General features: G+C 43.0%; 1 protein-coding gene across 1 annotated transcript in view; it reads left to right on the top strand.

Annotated features, from left to right (window-relative positions):
- Window positions 1-16,991, top strand: part of FCHSD2 (FCH and double SH3 domains 2) — a 194,536-nt gene that overhangs the window by 58,705 nt on the left and 118,840 nt on the right. The gene's annotated exons all lie outside the window — the stretch shown is intronic.

Genomic DNA, 16,991 nt, shown 5'->3' with positions numbered 1-16,991 from the left:
GTGGACTAAGGGAGGCTTCCCTAATAAGCCCCTGACTTGGGGAAGTGCCCCAAGTGCTTGTATTGGGTCTAGGACCCCTTGGACGATCAGGCCTGTGTTCTCCAAGGTGCGCAGAGCCGGAAGTGAGTCCAGAGCCTTGGATGGTGGCAGCGGGAACCCCAGGCTAGCGGGTGTGCTCCCGGGAAGGGGTCGGCCGGATGGGAAGCACCCTAAGGGAGGCACTCGGAGCCTGGAAGGTGGGCGGCGCAGGGAGGTGGGCGGCTCAACGCAGGAGCGCCTCCTACTGGCCCGCCACATGGCAAACCTAGCAAGCATGTGCAGACTTTTTGCATTAGTGGGTATAAGGCAGGGATGGGCAAAATACAGTCTGTGGGCTATAACCAGCCTGCCAGTTGATTCGGTCTGGCCTGTAGGTGGCAACATGGGTGGTGGCTCCAGCTCCAGCTTCTGCTGGCACCACAGAGGATGCTGGGCAGAAGTAGCCTTGCCTGCCTACCCAGCTCTACATAGTGGGTCATGGTGGGCCAGCGACATCCTACCTGCCTGCAGCTCGGAGTTGGCAGGAGCCGCCCCGGGTGTTAGGAGCATGTGGTGGCGCTCTGCACCTGTGCCTGGAGGCGGCAGAGCTTCCCCCGCACCTTCCAGCATGTGAAGCCATGGCTCCAGCCCCACCACCTGCTTCGCCCCCTGAAGTGCCACAAGCCAGCCTAGCCTCCTGCTACCTTCCAGCTGCAGCCAGCACAGCTCCCATCGCGTCCACCTAGGTGAGGCTGACCCCAGTGACCTGGGACTGGGGCTTCTTCTGGGGAAAGGGGGACCCTTGGGCTGCAGGTGGACACAGCCTGCATGACCCTGTCAGGGAGCTGAAGCAGGCTGGAGGGGTCTGCTGTGCTTTCCCAGGTTTTGTGGGTGTACGTGTGGATGGGCAGGCGGGTTTGGGGTGCAGGCAGCTCTTGCGGGGTGTCAGGGTACAAGCTGAGGCAAGAGGTCCTTTGTTATTTGGGGGGTGGCTGGGCATTGGCAGGGCTCTGCTGGGGTTGAGGGAGTCCTCACCTGGCCGAATGTCTTGCCTCTATGTACACTACTCAAAAAGACATGAATCGGGACAAAAACTATTTTTTGAAATAAAATTAAAATATTTTGTAGTAGATGCTTGATTTTTAGCTTATAATTTGGTTTTTTTAATGTATAATTGGTTAAATTCATATCTTCACCATTCATTTTATGTGTGTGGCCCTCAATTGCTCACTAAAGCTCGTTAAGTAGTCCTCCAGCTGAAATAATTGCTGAGCCCTAGTAAGACATCCAGGAATGCATTGGCATCTTTCAGCTAGTGCGATGTGTACTTTTTTTTGTTCCCACCTTTCCTACAGTGGGCATAAATATTCAGCTGCCAGGTATCAGAATGCGAATGCAACAGATTGCAGTGCTGTTTGGCTGGTCTTCCACCTAGAATTTATGATCTGTCTTATTTATCAGCTTTTCTATTTCCTGTCTTCCTCACCCCAACTGTTAAATGTATTTAAAACAAGTTTATGGTCCTTCAGTAACTTAGAGATGTATTCTACTTGATGATATTATCACACAGTCTTTTGCTTGACAATAATAGGGGTTTTTTTGTTAAATGTTTTCTCATTTTATTGATATTTTTTCTTAAGTTGGGTTTTTTGAGAATGATATTGATGTGGAGCCTGCTTCTTACAAGCTGCATTCAGGTGTTTTTATAACATCTGGGAGTTTGGGCACCATGCTAATGATATTTCCTTCTATCCAGCACTGGTGAGGCCACATCTGGAGCCCTGTGTCCAGTTTTGGGCCCCCCACTGCAGAAAGGATGTGGGCAAATTGGAGAGAGTCCTGTGGAGGGCAGCAAAAGTGGTTTGGGGGTTGGGGGATATGACTGAGGTGTGGGCTGAGGGAACTGATTTAGTCTTGAGAAAAGACTGACGGGGGGATTTAATAGAAGCCTTCAACTCCCTGCAGTGGGGTTGCAAAGAGGATGGAGCTGGGCTGTTCTCAATGGGGGCAGGTGACAGAACAAGGAGCAATGGGCTCAAGTTGCAGCAAGAGAAATTTAGGTTACATATTTGGAAAAACTTTCTCACTAGGAGAGTAGTAAAACACTGGAACAGGTTACCCAGAGAGGTGGTGGACTCTCCATCTTCGGACATTTTGAAGACCCGACTAGACAAAACCTTGGCTGGGATGATATAGCTGGGGACAGTCCTACTTTGAGCAGGGGGTTGGACTAGAACAGCATTTCTCAACCTGTGGGTCACAACCCAAAAGTGGGTCACAAGATTTTAGAGGGTCACAAAGCATGGGTTGAGAAACGCTGATCCTGGGAAAGCGCTGAGATTGCAGCAGGGCAGAGTGGTGGGGGGAAGTGGGTGGTGGAGAGCTGCAAGGGCTGGGTGCTCACGGGCAGGGCAGTCGGGAGACTCTGCTCGGGGTGGAGGGGTGGGGGGTGTGTGGAAGGGGCTGTGACCAGGCTGCCTGGTGCAGCTCAGCAGCTGCAGCCCAGGGCAGGGGCTGCCACAGGCCTCTCCTCCTTCTCCCTCCAACCCTTCCCAGGGCTGGACTCGCTTTGCTGCCTGATGCTTGAGCCAAAGCCACTGCAGCCACTGCCCGAGTGGGTCGGGTGCAGCTGGGGCCTGCAGGTTGGGAGTGAGGGGCACCAGCAGGGCTGGGGGGTCTGAGGACTGAGAGTCATGTACCAGCAGGGCCAGGGGGGTGTGGATCGGGACAGGCCATGAACCTTTGCAAATGGGTCCCAGTAGGAAAAAGGTTGAGAACCACCTGTCCAGATGATCTTCTGAGGTCCCTTCCAACCCTCATCATTCTATGATTCAATGAGTCTAATGATGATCTGAAAAGTTAGAGCTTCCAGGAGTTCAGAGAGTCAAATAGGTTTACCATCTGGGCGTAGGTGAATCAGTGGAGTGGCAGGCAGTAATTAAGTAATTATATCTTTAAAAGGCTCACCTCATTTTAGAGGAGATTTTTCAAATGAGGCCCATTTGTTTAGATAACGTTCTTGCCCACGTAAATCTTAACCCGTTACTAGATGGTGGTGGTAAATTTGTAATTAACGAGACAGAAAAAACCCGAAGTATTAAATATTTTTGCTGTGTATTTGAAAAGGAGCCGGATGCTTGTCTTATGTGAGGATGATGGCAGACTTGCCAATTCACTCTCAGTTGAGGGAGATATTCAGCAGCATCTATTTGTGATGTATGTTTTTAAATTGACAGGTCTGGATAACTCGCACCTAGGATTCTTTACGAGTAGGACAAGATCATTGGTCCGCTGATGTTCATTTTTAATTAAAATGCCGGTGAAATAGAAGACTGGGAAAGTGCTTAGTGTGCCAATATTCAAAACTAAAAATGAGATGACCTGCATAACTTTAGGCTGATTTGCATAAAATCTGTCCTGGAAGGTAATGAAAATACTGCCACCGTTTCATTTAATAAAGATCTAAAGGATATGAGTAAATAATATGGTAAATGGGTCTTGTCATACAAACCTGACTTAAATTTTTTAATTAAATTACTAATTTGGCTGATAAAAATAACTGCGTCTATGAGGGGCGGGCAATTATTTTGGGCGGAAGGCCACTCACTGAGTTTTGGCAAGCTATCGAGGGCTGTATGACAGGCAGCCAGGGACAGATAAATATTAATTTTCTAAATTTTTTAGGGGCCCCGCGGGCTGGATAGAATGGCCTTGCAGGCCACATTTTGCCCATCCCTGGTGTAGATGTATTCTCCTTGGTCTTTGTAAGTCGCTTGATTTGGTACTGCATGAAATTATCCTTGAAAAAGCAAAGCAGCATGGTACAGTATCAGTGGAGAACATAAGTGGGTTAAGACCTGTTTAACTGACCGCAACAAGTTAACAGGCAACTGTCATCAACTAGAAGTTTTCTAGAGGGCTTCTGTAGGGCTATGAACAAGGTCTAACATAATTCAATGATATTATGTATGATCTGGAAGTAAACGTAAAATGACTGCTGCTAAATTATCAGATGATATAGAAGTTGGTATATAAAAATGTGAAAAGGGCAGTTATACAGCGTAATTGAAATACATTCGTGGGAAGGCAGGGCCCATTCAAACAAAGCATATTTTAATGCAACCAAATGCACTTAACTGTCTAGGCATCAAGAATGAAGGCCGTACCCAGGGAACGGTGGGCTGTATTTTGGAAACCAGTGATTCTAGAAACAGTTTCGGTGTCTCAGCATTAAAGAAACTGAAGATGCGCTTCCAGTGAAATGCTTGGGTGAAAAGGGTGAATGAGATTCTTGGATGAATAAATAGAGAAATAGCAAGTAAGAAAAGGGATTTTACCCCTATAAATGGCATTAGTGAAACTGATGCTGTAATTCTGTGTCGCATTCTAATGTCTTCCTTCTAAATTGGATATCGAGAAATTAAAGAGAAGAGAACATGAACAAGAGCCACAAAAATTAGTTGAAGGTTGGCAATAAGAGACTAATAAAGCTCCATCTGTTTAGTTGATTAAAAAAAGAAAAGATTGAGAGTATCGGAGTCTGGTGTGCCAGTATGTCCATGTGGAGAAAATGCTAGGTACTAAAAGCTCTTTAAAATACCAGAGGAAAGCATAATGCAAATCACTTGGAGAAAATTAAAGCCAAACAAATTCAATTTAGAAGTAAGTTACAATTTTTTTAAATATGAGCTGATTTAACGAATGAAAAAAATGTCAAAGGGAAGTAATGGGTTTGCTATCTCTTGTTATCTGAATCACAAGGATGGGGGTTTTTGGAAGATGGGCTTTAGTTGAGAGATGATCGAATGGTCCCTTTTGGCCTTAAAATCTGCGAGTGGATCTAGGAATCTATAGATGTAAGAATGGTAGTGAAAACTAACTCCTCTTTTAATGTCTGCTAATGCCATAGTGGTTCATGTTGCATGTTTATAAAACACAAAACTTGATCTGCAAATAATAGTCTCAATCAAACAAATGGTTACCTCTATAATACAACACAGCGAGCGAGCAAATTGTGGCTGAATAAAACTTTTTTTTCTAAGATACAAATTGGATCTGTAAAACAGATGACCTGTTCTGTCACAGCTTTAAGAACAATGACATCAAATAAAAATCCCCATAAATTAATTTCTACAAAAGCATGGTCACTTGAAATCAGAGACACATGGTTATTATTGTCTTAATCAGAGTTGTCTTGATGTCTGTCTTCAGATTTGAGACGCAAACAATCAAGCTCAGGGAGAGGAAGGATGTGGCATTTCTTTTATAAAAAGCAGCGGAGATGGTTGAAAGCACCAGCCACTTGTAAGGGAGAGCAGGTGTGTCTTGTTTTTACTAGTATAACTTGTGTTCACTTAAGCTCTTGAAAGGAGGTAGCTATTGGGACAGTCACCAAACCGTGAGGAAAAGGTCACAACAGTCTTGTCAGTCTCCCAAATCGAGCATAAGAAAGCAGTCTTGGATTAATGGCAGCGTACAAATTGCAGTCTGCTTCAGATCCTGAAAAAGGAAAGAAAAATTACTGACTCCCAGCATGAGCCAAAAAGAAATTTGTTCTGTAGTTGAAACGTAGTTAATCTCCTAGGGATCCAGTAACTCTAAACAGCAGTTGCGCAAATGCATTTTTATTCTCCCTCTTTACTTCGCATGGTTTTGCTGGATTGTGATTTGTCTAAATGGGAGATATTTTATTGGGTTAGCTCCGTGGAATGCTCTGACAAGTTAACCAACTTTTTGATACAGCACTAGCAACCAATTACATCCATCAAGGGAGGAGGATGCAAGACAGCAGAGTCACAACTAAACAAATCTTTTAGCCACGCTACAGTGCAATCGTAAAAGTCCATGACGGAGAGTCTGTCCTCAGCTCTAAATCTCTTTGCTCAGACAGGAGTGCTAATGTAATTTTAAGCCACCCTTAATTACCTCTTGAGTCTGGGCTGCTCCAGAGCCTCATTTGGGCCTCAGCATCATTTAGACAACTGGACGGCAGCTGGGGTTACAGCAGTCTGCAAACATTTCTACTGAGCTCTCCCATCCCTAGAGTCACTCAGGCACATTCCCTGTCCCTGGGATTGCGAGGGGATGTACTCGTACTTCTGTTAAAATGTGGCACCTGACTGTTTTAAGGCTTATAGTAAGTAATGCAATCCTAAAGTAGAAGAGCCAAACCATTCTTTAGGGCAGGGGTTCCCAACCCCTGGGGCACGGCCCAGTACCAGGCTGCGAAGGGTTGGCTGCTGGTCCACAGGAGGGTTGGCTGCCAGACCAGAAGTCCAGAAGTGACCGGCATACTTTAGACCAGCATCCAACCCTTTTTTATAGAGGGTCCGCGGCTGCTGCCAGTCCGCAGCTTGCCGGTCCACAGCATAACAAGGTAGGGAACCCTTGCTTTACAGGTACAGGTTGTAGCAGTGTTGGTCAAGGTTTTTTGGATAAATCCGATATCTTTTCATTAGACCAACTCAAATAGTTGGAAAAAATCCTTCTTTGCAAGCTTTTCGATACAAATATCCTTCGTCAGGCTGAGGAAGCATCTGCAGTTGGTGTGCGCTCTTCCTGGATGGAATGAATAGTCCATCCCGGAATTGGTTGCAGTTGGTGTGGCTCTTCTACTTTAGGAATTACTTACCATAAACCTTAAAAAAAAGGAACATTGATTCTATCCAGGAAGGACACACACCAACTGCAGATGCTTCCTCAGCCTGACAAAGGGTATTTGTACCTGGAAGCTTGCAAAGAAGAATGCATCTTTGGTTTTATTGGAGGTTTGGGTTGTCTTCAGATGCACAGTCTTACTGAACAAGTAGTGACCCTGATGTTCTCTTTCTTCTTCAGTGACCAGGGTTCGGAGACTGATATTACGGTGAATCAACCCTCACAACTTCAGTCATGACCTAAGTCTATACCTGGTCCTAGAAATCTCTCTAAAATATATCCAATTGGAGCACTAAAGGCCTATAAATAATCAGCCTCCCTGCACTACTTTTCCTGGGATTTAATAACTGTAAAAACTTAGGCATATAAATGTGAATTTCACAAGTTAGAAAATACTTTTTATGTCCTAATATAGAAACAATATCTGAAGGGGGTGTGTGTACACACACACACACACACACACACACACACACACACACACACAAGAAGGTGGCTTACAATAATAGATTTAAACAGAGACCAATCATGTATATATGTGTGTATATGTATGTGACTTGATAATGGATTGCTTTCAACCTCGGTATTTTGAAGGAAATGAAATTTTGGCAATGTTCTTTCATTTTGGAATGGAAAATGCTGTAATTACGTCAAGGACTAGAAGACTTTTTTCAGACTGCGCACTATGTGCAGAACAGTAAACAGGTTGAAAGCCGGTTGTATCATGGAATGTAACAGCTCGCAGCAGCTCATTTTTCAGAGATTTTAATAAAATTTCAGGGGTTTTGAAGACCTTGGTGAGTAGCTGTGTATTTCTGTGCTGCTGATTTAAAACTGTGTGAAAAATAAAAATGTGTAAAATTAGGCTTACTCTTTTTATGCACGTCTTTTTAGATGCCTTTATTACTTCGCTTAACACACAAGGTTCCTTGGGTGAATCTGATATCTTTTATTAGACCAACCCAAATAGTTGGAAAATAATCATTACTTTGTTTAATTTTCTCAGGATCACTGTTACAGATCAGAAAAACACTGAGATAAATAAGACAGAAGTCATTCTGACTCATAATTGCTTGATGTTTAATCAGAGGCTAAGTGAGTTAGTCAAGAGGAAATGCTTTACCCTTGCACCTAGTAGGATTATGGATTCTGATCTTTTCCTGATTATCTCACTTGTAACGGGAAACATAAGCTTTGACCCTTGCCATCAAATTACCACACGTCTTGTACTCGGAGAAAATTTGAAACCTGAAGATAAGGTTCTTCACATTTGGACTGAGCTATCTGTGCCGGGGGCTTGCCGTGCTAAAATGACATTCCTGCATTGTAATGTCAGTCGCTTGTTTTTCATGTGTACTCAAGCGCAGTCGAAACTTGAAATCTGGAAGGGTGAAAAGAAATCGGTAAAAACGAATCAGGCACAGTGGTTCATCTTTAACATTTGGGCAAGTAACCTCTGAAGATGGCGTTCACATTGCTTAATGTCCCAGGTATACAAACTTTCTCGGAAGACTTATTCTTGGCAAAACAGATTTCCCCACTAGACTGAGGCTGACCGGCCCGGGTGAGCTCAGAAATCTGCAATTTAAATTCTAGTCAGAGAAGCGCTAGCCTCATTACACACAGGCCGTTGGCATTATCTGGTTCAAGATAATTTTTCTTACCAGTGAGGAAATTTTTCACTTGTTTTTCTTCCCCCCCCTCTCCCTCCGCCCCCCATCAAACTTTTCCTGGCTTTAAGAAAAGGGAACACAGAAGTGCCAGACTGCATGAGAAACAGAATAATGAGGGAATATGTTTCCAGGGAGGTAGCAGCCTGTAAGCCATTCTCATTTTCTTCTCATTTACGTTATGGTTCAAAAAGGGCTCGAGTCTTCCCTTTTATAGAGTCTGAGCAGCGGTGTCCTGTTTTCCCCTCTCCCCTTGCATGTTTTATATGATCATGCGCGGTAGTAGCAAGGTGCTACAAAAATAGATGTTTCTGCTTTTCTTTTTTCCTTTATATTTATTTATTTTTTCTAAACTTCTGCTTGTCCTCCTCCTTTCATCAACTGCAGAGGAGAGAATGGGGCAGTTGGAAGTGGGAGCAAAGCAAGGATTAAGGCATTCGATGGATGACAGAGTCCATATTGTAATCATCCCAAAGGCAGCAAGGACTGTTGCAGCGTACAAATGGTTATTTAACTTTGCATAATACGGACAAGATAATACCGTAATTATGTAAAAGTACAATCAAATTATTTGTCCATTTGACCTGCCAGCTTTAGTGATTTTAAGTAAAGCCTGTTAAACAGTGACTGTCCCCATAATGTGTAACTGGTTTCTGCATGCCACTATGCATACTTCTGTCCCCAAGGATTTTGTGAAAGGGTTGCCAGAATATTAATTGAGATACAATCTTATCATAACTGACTACTTTTCATAAAATATGAAGGGCTATCTTTACATCTTCTGGCTGCAGGCATGGGACCTGGCTGCCTGTTCCTTTCAATTTGGCAATTATTTATAGGCTGTTTTAAAGCAACAACAACAACAAGAAAATTACATTGTTCAGTGTAATACCAGGGTCTTGTTTTATATAAATGCATTGAAAGAAAACAGCTCCTGCCCTGAGGATTTTCCTTACAGTTTAATATTATAGTCTCATCTTGTCATATCCTCCTCTCCTCTATCCATATTGAAACTCTGAATTAAGTTTATTCTGATGAATTGATTTATTAGATAGCGGTTCCTTAAGCAGAAGACCACTTAAGTAATCACAATACACAGTTGTGTATACACTATACACACTTCTTGGTTGAATACAGCATTGAGACTTTGGCAATTAATTAAGCTAATTTCTGGTGTTAATGTGGCTTACCTTGAGTTACCCTGGGTAAAACTGAAAAAATGTTGACTTTTCTCTTCCTCTGAAAAAAATCAGTGAAATTGGTAAAATAGGGTTAGATTCATCGTCCCAACTTATAACGAAAATGAATATGGCTAACAAAGCTGCCTTCAGTTCCCTCTACACATTACAGGTGTAGTGCAATTAACTGGTTAATGGTGCAGTTACCTTGAGACAAGCAACACGTGGAAAGTAGCTAGTACATGGTAAAAAGCTCCAACCAGCTATAAAGTTAAACCTCAGAAATGTGCATTAATGTTACAGCTGGTTACTATTGACCGTTAATCTGCATGGGTAGTAGGAACTGCTCTGCGGCTGGGAGCCCCTTGGGCTGACGGGGTGCATAAAACCCCCCGAGCCCTTGGGATTGTGGCTGCCATGATCCCCAAGGCTCAGGGGTACATGAAACCCCTGGACCCACACAGGGCTCTGGGTCCCAGCTATGTCTGACCATGTGGTGCAGCCAGGACCCAGAGCCCTGTCAGGGGTGGGGGCTTTTGGTCCCGACTGCATGTGGCCCCCTCAGCTGGGGGTCCCCTCAGCAAAGGGGGCTCTCAGCTGTGGATGACTCCTTGTCAAAGCAGGGGGAGCCCAGGATCTGGCTCCTCCTGCACCAGCAATAAGGCATAATTGGATGTAATGCGCAATCCCACAATCACACTTCCTGCCCCACATATGTGGCATGGCAGGAGACGTGATTGTGTGGATCGCCCACTAGATCCAGTCGTGCCTTTACTTGCACGTGAAGAGGGGCCTTAGGAAATTTTGTAAGCAAGCAATTCTATCTTAATCCCCAGAGTCTCTGAGAAGATGATTTTGAATTAAAAGATCATCATAAGAAAAGAAGTTAAGGAGAGTCCCATGATATTCTCTTGGTATCAGCTCAAACAGGTCAAATATTTTGGTGGTTTGGACGTATTTAGACAAGTTTCACATTGAATGAAATACGCACAAGTTTAGATTTTGACTATTTTTTGCATGTGGCCATTTCTCTCTACCCTTCACCTGGGCTTATCATAGAATTAGAACCATATTTACTTAATCATTCTGGCATTGGGGAGGTTGCAATTAATCAGCATAACAGGAATTATTGTAGTGTAAATCTCAGAATTTACTTTTTAAAGGGCAGACAACATTGGAATGAAATACCACATGTCATGGCTCGTGCCGTTTTGAGTGCACTGTTGCATTAAAGCTCCGTCTAGCGCGTATGTCCCCGGGTAACTGACATTTTTCATTTAAAGACTATTTTTAAGCCAGTTTTACTCAACCTCTAGTCTGCAGGCTGGCTGTAGCCCGTGGGGCTCCCCAGGAGTCCAGAAATTTGGCAGCAGTGGTGTGGTGGCAGTTTTAATTGCTCCCAGAGCTACAGCAGTTAACAGTGCCACCACTCCGCCACTGCCCAATTTCCAGACCACGGAGGAGCCCTGTACTTGGGATGATGTAGTTCTACAGGCCAGATTGTGCTAACATGTGGTCACGCTGTGGTCAGATCCAGTACACCGGGTTGGTGCACATCTCACATCCACGTGCTGACCCCACACTGGATCCAGTCTGTGGAAATGATCTAGCCTGTGCTGCTTATCCAGCTCACAGAGTTGCAGAGGTTGCACGCCACTGTTATAAGCAAATATCTAACCAGTGGCCATGTCTGATAGCAGGCTGCTAAGCAATATTTTTACTAAATTAAATCATTGACTGGAGAAGCAACCATGTGTTTCTAGGGTTGCTTTTAAATGAGAGCTCTTAATTGAAAGCTTTGAGAACCGCAGCTTTCTTTCAAACTTCTTTTGGTGTTCAGTGAAGTGAGTAGAATTAGAAATAGTCCTGTTTGTCCCAGAGGAAAGCTCAGGTATAGAAACAGCATATCCCCACAGGAGCAGTGTTTGCCCCTATTTAGAGTGGTGCCATAAATTCACATATTTTGCATGTAAGGCTATTCAGGTTTCTCCTGAAAGGCAACTAAACTGACTGGCCTGCATATTTGCTGGAGGTAAAAATTTCTTTCTAATCCTTTTTTCACAACTAGGACTTGGAAAAGTTTATTGCCCTGGCAAAACGGCTGTATTTGTGCCAAGGAAAAAAAAGGTATGGTGGTAAAAGCACCTGTTTACCAACACAGATTCAAAATTAAAGCATTTTCCAATGTGGATTTGGCCACCTCTTTAGAAGGTCTATTTTCATCCTGTTTTTTAGCTAACTTGGTGTTTACAAGCCTTTTTTTAATGTACAGATATGGCCACTCTGATAGAACACAAACCCTTCCAAGCAGCAGTCAGGAACAAGTGATCAGAAAGAAAACTTTATCCTCAAGAAGTATGCAAACTGGTTGTTTGGTCAGTTTAACCATCCAGAACCAATTTAATCTGTCTTTGGTACTTTTAATATGTCTGTCACCATTAACATGACCTGCCAAGTACGAAACAGATGATATCTAACATGTAAAAGTGATGCAGCGTGCAGTTTTTAGTTTTTAAATGTATAGGAAATTGTATGTACAGACAAAAAAGACCTTGTTTTGGAAGTATGATGTCCTGGCACGTTTTCTCACTGGCAGGTGGCATCTTGTTTAAATTCTTTTGGGTTCTCAAGTGAATTTCTGTCTGAAGATCTTTCCCACAAAAAAGTAAGTTCTGAGTATAACAGTACATTCAATCTAACTAAAGTAAATTAATCCCAGAGACTTCACCATTGATACGGGTACTGCCATTTTGGAAGAAGAGCACTGTCATTTTTGTTCCAGTACCAGAAACCTCTCTCTTTATCTGCTGATTCTCACCTTCCATATCAGAAGCTCTACCACCACCACCAACCAAAAAGATATGGTAAAGGGAAGCATTTCACACAAAGACGGCTGTGACATCTGCTACACATGTCCTCCTTGTCTGCCACGACTCAACTATAGCATGTTGCCCAGTGACCTAGATTCTGTCCATACTCTTTCTACCATTCATCGCCTCTCTCCCATCATGAGGATTATTTGGTCCATTTTCTTGCAGGAAGAGATGGAATTAGCTGTGGCTCGTTGTGTTCTGGGATTTACTGAACTGGTATACGATTCAGTGCTGCCTTTTACTTTTCTTTCAATTTAGTCCCTTTTCAGGCGCACCTTTCATGAAACACTCACTATAGCGGAGAAAACAATCATTTTTAATACAGTTTGGCATTGTAGCACAGGTAAGTTCTGTATTGAAGATGGGAAGCAGAGATGAAATATCTCAGAGCAGAGAGAAAGGTCTTCTTATTCATGATGCTGAAAACAAAGGGTGAAAATTGTCCCGTTAGTATGTACTTTCAGAATCTGAATAGATAATGTGCATGGACTCTTGCTGCTGCTCAAGTGTTGCATGCCTCAAGAGTCCTTACCCTCTTACATGGTAAAGGCCTGGGGATCATCGTGTATGCTATCATCACTTACATTTGTGATGCCTGGTCCACATAATTTCTTCCCACTCTTTGTTTGTTTTTGGTCAGTACCTAAAAATCTGTTGAATGTCCACCTTTTATTGGTATTCAGGAAAATGTTCTCCAAGCATTTTCATTTTGCCTACACATTTTGTAACAAAAGGCCAGCCTTAATCTCTTGGTAGAACATTGAAGTAAGTCTACTTAATTCTTCAGATAACAAGGGAACATGGAAAGTCAAATAGTGGTGACGGCTCGGGCATCTCAGTCCAAGGTAGATTAAATGCCTACTTCATACGCTCCCCAGGGAGGCCGGGAATCCTAGGTCCTGGTCCCTGTATACATAAAATTGGAAGCTGAGATCAGAAACGTTCTCTCCTTCCCAAGGCAGTGCCCTTTTTTATTAGGCTGTAGAGTTTGGCTTCTCTTTTTTGCTGTCCTTCTTGTTTCATGATTCTTGCATTCCGCTTTGCTTGAGGCTCCATCCCTAACAGGTGGGATAGAGGCTGCCCTTAGCCTGTGCCTGGCAGTAAGGGCAGTCTCCTGGCATGCGGGAGCTATAGGGTGTCCTTCTCAGGCCAGGCTGGACTACAACCCATTTTTCTGTTTTTTTTGCATAAGTGTTCCAAACGCTTAATTTGCCAATGGAGATGGTCACGTGTGTTGAAAGCATTGCTGTCAGTCAGCGTTGGGTATTCTTACAAGATTCGGTCTATCAGGTGACTTAGTTTGTGAATGCGAAGCAGGTTTAGAAGGACAACGGCCTAGATGCTCAGTTCACTCAAGATGGCAATGCACCTGGGCATGTGCAGTAGCAGAAATGTAGGCACTGAAGTTTGTTTTCACCAGAGAACTTCGGGTGCCTGTGCACAAGCCGGGAGGCTGCTCCAATGTGCTGTATTTCCAGCACATCGGAGCAGACTCGATTAATCAAGTCTTCTGGAGCGTGGTAATAACCATGCTCCAACCAGCCTCCGAGTCTCGTGTATCACCATCCCCATGCTTCAAAATGGCAGTAGAGGTGCTTAAACTAAAGCTTATTCAATGGGTTTTAGATAAAGTGCCCCCGCCACCATTTTGAAGTGCGGGGGGATGCTGATACATGAGATGCTCTGGGTGCTTTAATTAGAGCAGCTCTCGGAGCCGCTCTAATTAAAATGCCCGACATCTCCCCACTCCATTTAGACATCTAGATATTCTTGGTGCTTCAGTGAGTTAGGGAGGTTTTTGTGAATGACTCCCTAAATATCTGATGTGTAGTAGACAAAGATTTTTTGTGACTGACCTTTATTGGCCTCACCACATGGTTGGGATAGACTTAAACAACTTGTCTAAGTCTACCCCACCCATGCGGTTGGTCCAGGAAAAGATATTGCCTACAAAAATCCTCGCCTGCTGTATATTTCCTGGATTATCATGGCTACAACATCACTCCAGCACTACTGGCAGTCAGCTTTCTGAAGGACAGTCATTTTTTATTTTCTGAATGGCTTTCTTGTTCTTGATATACCAGTTTCAGAGTGTTTTCTTACAAGCATGGACACTTATAATTACTGTATTTTCATAACATTTGCTTTGACATTTTTCTCATTGCACTATACTTGAACCTGGAACCGTCTTTGCTCAATATGTGTACGTATGGCACCTACCGTAGCAGTGTCTCAATCCTCGTTCTCTGTTTCTCAGGTCTTTGCTAATAGAAATGTTCCAGATGATGTCTTTGAGGCATAGGATTATGAGTGTAATTTAATGATCTCAATTTACTTAGGGCTTGATAAGAGCTTGTTGAAACTTAATAGATCTCTTTTATTGATGTTAATGGACTTTGAATCAGGCCCTTCCACTGCAAACTCTTCTTAGTAGAATATCTCATTATTTTGTGACGCTTCATCTTCCTCTCTTAAAACTATATAGGAAACAATAAATCCTTCTGGAAACCACCTGACAAATACTTTTTAAATGGGAGAATAAACATCTGTTATCGTGCATCTTGATTACCGTTCTTCAATTTAAATATTAACGTCTCAACTCCTCCAATTAAGAGGCAGATGCAGAGTGACCTACGAGCAAGCACTGAGCACGCTCCTAGGCTGCACGCTAAGTCGAACTGGGCCAAAGGTTAAGCAATCAGTAGATTTCCCAGCTTGAGCTGAACAGTGGTATTCTTTGTTTTGATGATCTTTTGAGAGGCAAAACAGCAAGTGTCATTGAGAAAAGAACAAGGAGGATCTTACACCACATAGTGAATGTGTCTTTTCCAATAGGAATGCAAACCTACTGTACTGCTCTAACGGAAAATAGTAGAGTTGCTTGCAGCACTTGATTTTTTTTATGTATGAAATGCATAGAGTTATATTTATTTGAACTGATAAGTGCTTTTCCTAAGTGATGTAAAGAGTGCTTACGCCCTTAAAAATGACTCTCGGAGCTCGTGGAGAGCTCTACATTCAGACTGGGTTCACTCCTTTCCACACTGCTTTCGCTCAGTTTAGAAATCAGCGAACCCTGCCCCGGTCTCTGGTAACCGAATTCGACTGCACCATTAGCAAAGATGGATCTGCAAGTGAAATTGTCCTTGATTATAACTTTGCATCTCCACTGCAGCTATTTCTTGCCCTTTTAACTTGTGCATAGGTTACTTCCAATAGTTGAGTTTTCTCTTAATGGCGCTGTTCATTTTAACTTTCTTAATGCTTATTAATTTGATCTTTATCATGCTCTGTGAGGTGCTGCTGGAAGTTTTGCCCCTTTAAAATGGAGGTTTACTATAAACACCATGGGCATATCGTAGCAGAGTCAACATGTACGTTGTTTGCCACTTTACTTGCCAGTGGCCTTCAGCTTGTGAATGTATCGTGGCATGTTCCTGTAACAGCTGAGGCATGGTGTGCTTGTAGGGAGAACCATCTCAGTAGCTGCCTCCCTCTATTCTGATCACTCTGTTTCGATGACTTAAAAGGTATGTGTGAATCAGATTTGGCCCAGAACTTAGTGAAGCCTATTTAAATGTTTCTTCTTATTATTCTTATTCTTCCATGGAAAGTGATTGGTTTTTATTGCAAACCTTCCCCTGCAATGTTTGCAAACCAGTCTACAACACTAAAAATGGAACTATGCTAGCTGGTTTTCAGTACTGAGCGAAGTAAAAACCCAGAAAACCCATAACTGCTTGAAAGTAATATCAATTTTTCACTCAATATTTTGATAGGCTAAAGGCCTAATTCTGTGAGGAGCTGAGCACCCCCCAATTCCTTTGAACTGTAGTGAAAGATAAGGGCATTCAGCAGCTTACAGAGCTGAGCCATCATTAAAGTACTGTGTTTACAACGAAGTTTTAAATTGAAAGTCTTTTTCATTCCATGTTGTAATATTAAGGTACCATTTGTTGCTTTCTGTAAATTATTGTAATAATTACAACAGACAACTTCTGAACTTGGTTTGTTACTTGCTGCTACTTTGTCTAACATATTCTTCAAATTAGAATATTCTCACTACTACTCCTTTGTCCACAAAGAAATTGGGAATGTACATTCGTACGTAGAAGTAACTCGTTTATCCCAAATTTCAATGTCTAAATTTGTAAAGGTAGGGTCTGAATCCTTATTTAAGCATCTGCATAAGTTTCCAGGGTTGTCCATTGCTTCTGAAAACCCATCATCTTCTGTCAGTTACATGGTTATGTTAGGTGCTCAGCAGCTCTGAAAATTGATCGGTATCATAAGATAGCAAAAGGTGGGTTCAGATGCCTTGCTTTAGACATTTAGGCCAGATACACAGGCATTACCCTTTTACCAGCATAAGTGATCAGAAACTGGTCTAAGTAGTTCAGCACACAAAACCGGTCTATACCCTTAACGGGACAGAAGTTTGGAACACACAGACTGGTTTAAAAATGGTGAAATCCAGTCTAAGATTTGCCCCCCACCCCACCAAAGCATAAACTCTGCCGCTAATGGAAAGCCATGTAACTTAGGTCGAGTCCACCTTGGGCTTTTTGAACGTCTGTACGTGGCCCCCGGGGTTCCAG

This window comes from Alligator sinensis, unplaced genomic scaffold (genome assembly GCF_000455745.1).
Source record: "Alligator sinensis unplaced genomic scaffold, ASM45574v1 scaffold1008_1, whole genome shotgun sequence".
Taxonomy (NCBI): Eukaryota; Metazoa; Chordata; order Crocodylia; family Alligatoridae; genus Alligator; species Alligator sinensis.
The sequence above is the reverse complement of the archived record's forward strand: the minus strand, read 5'-3'. Positions and strand labels throughout refer to the sequence as shown.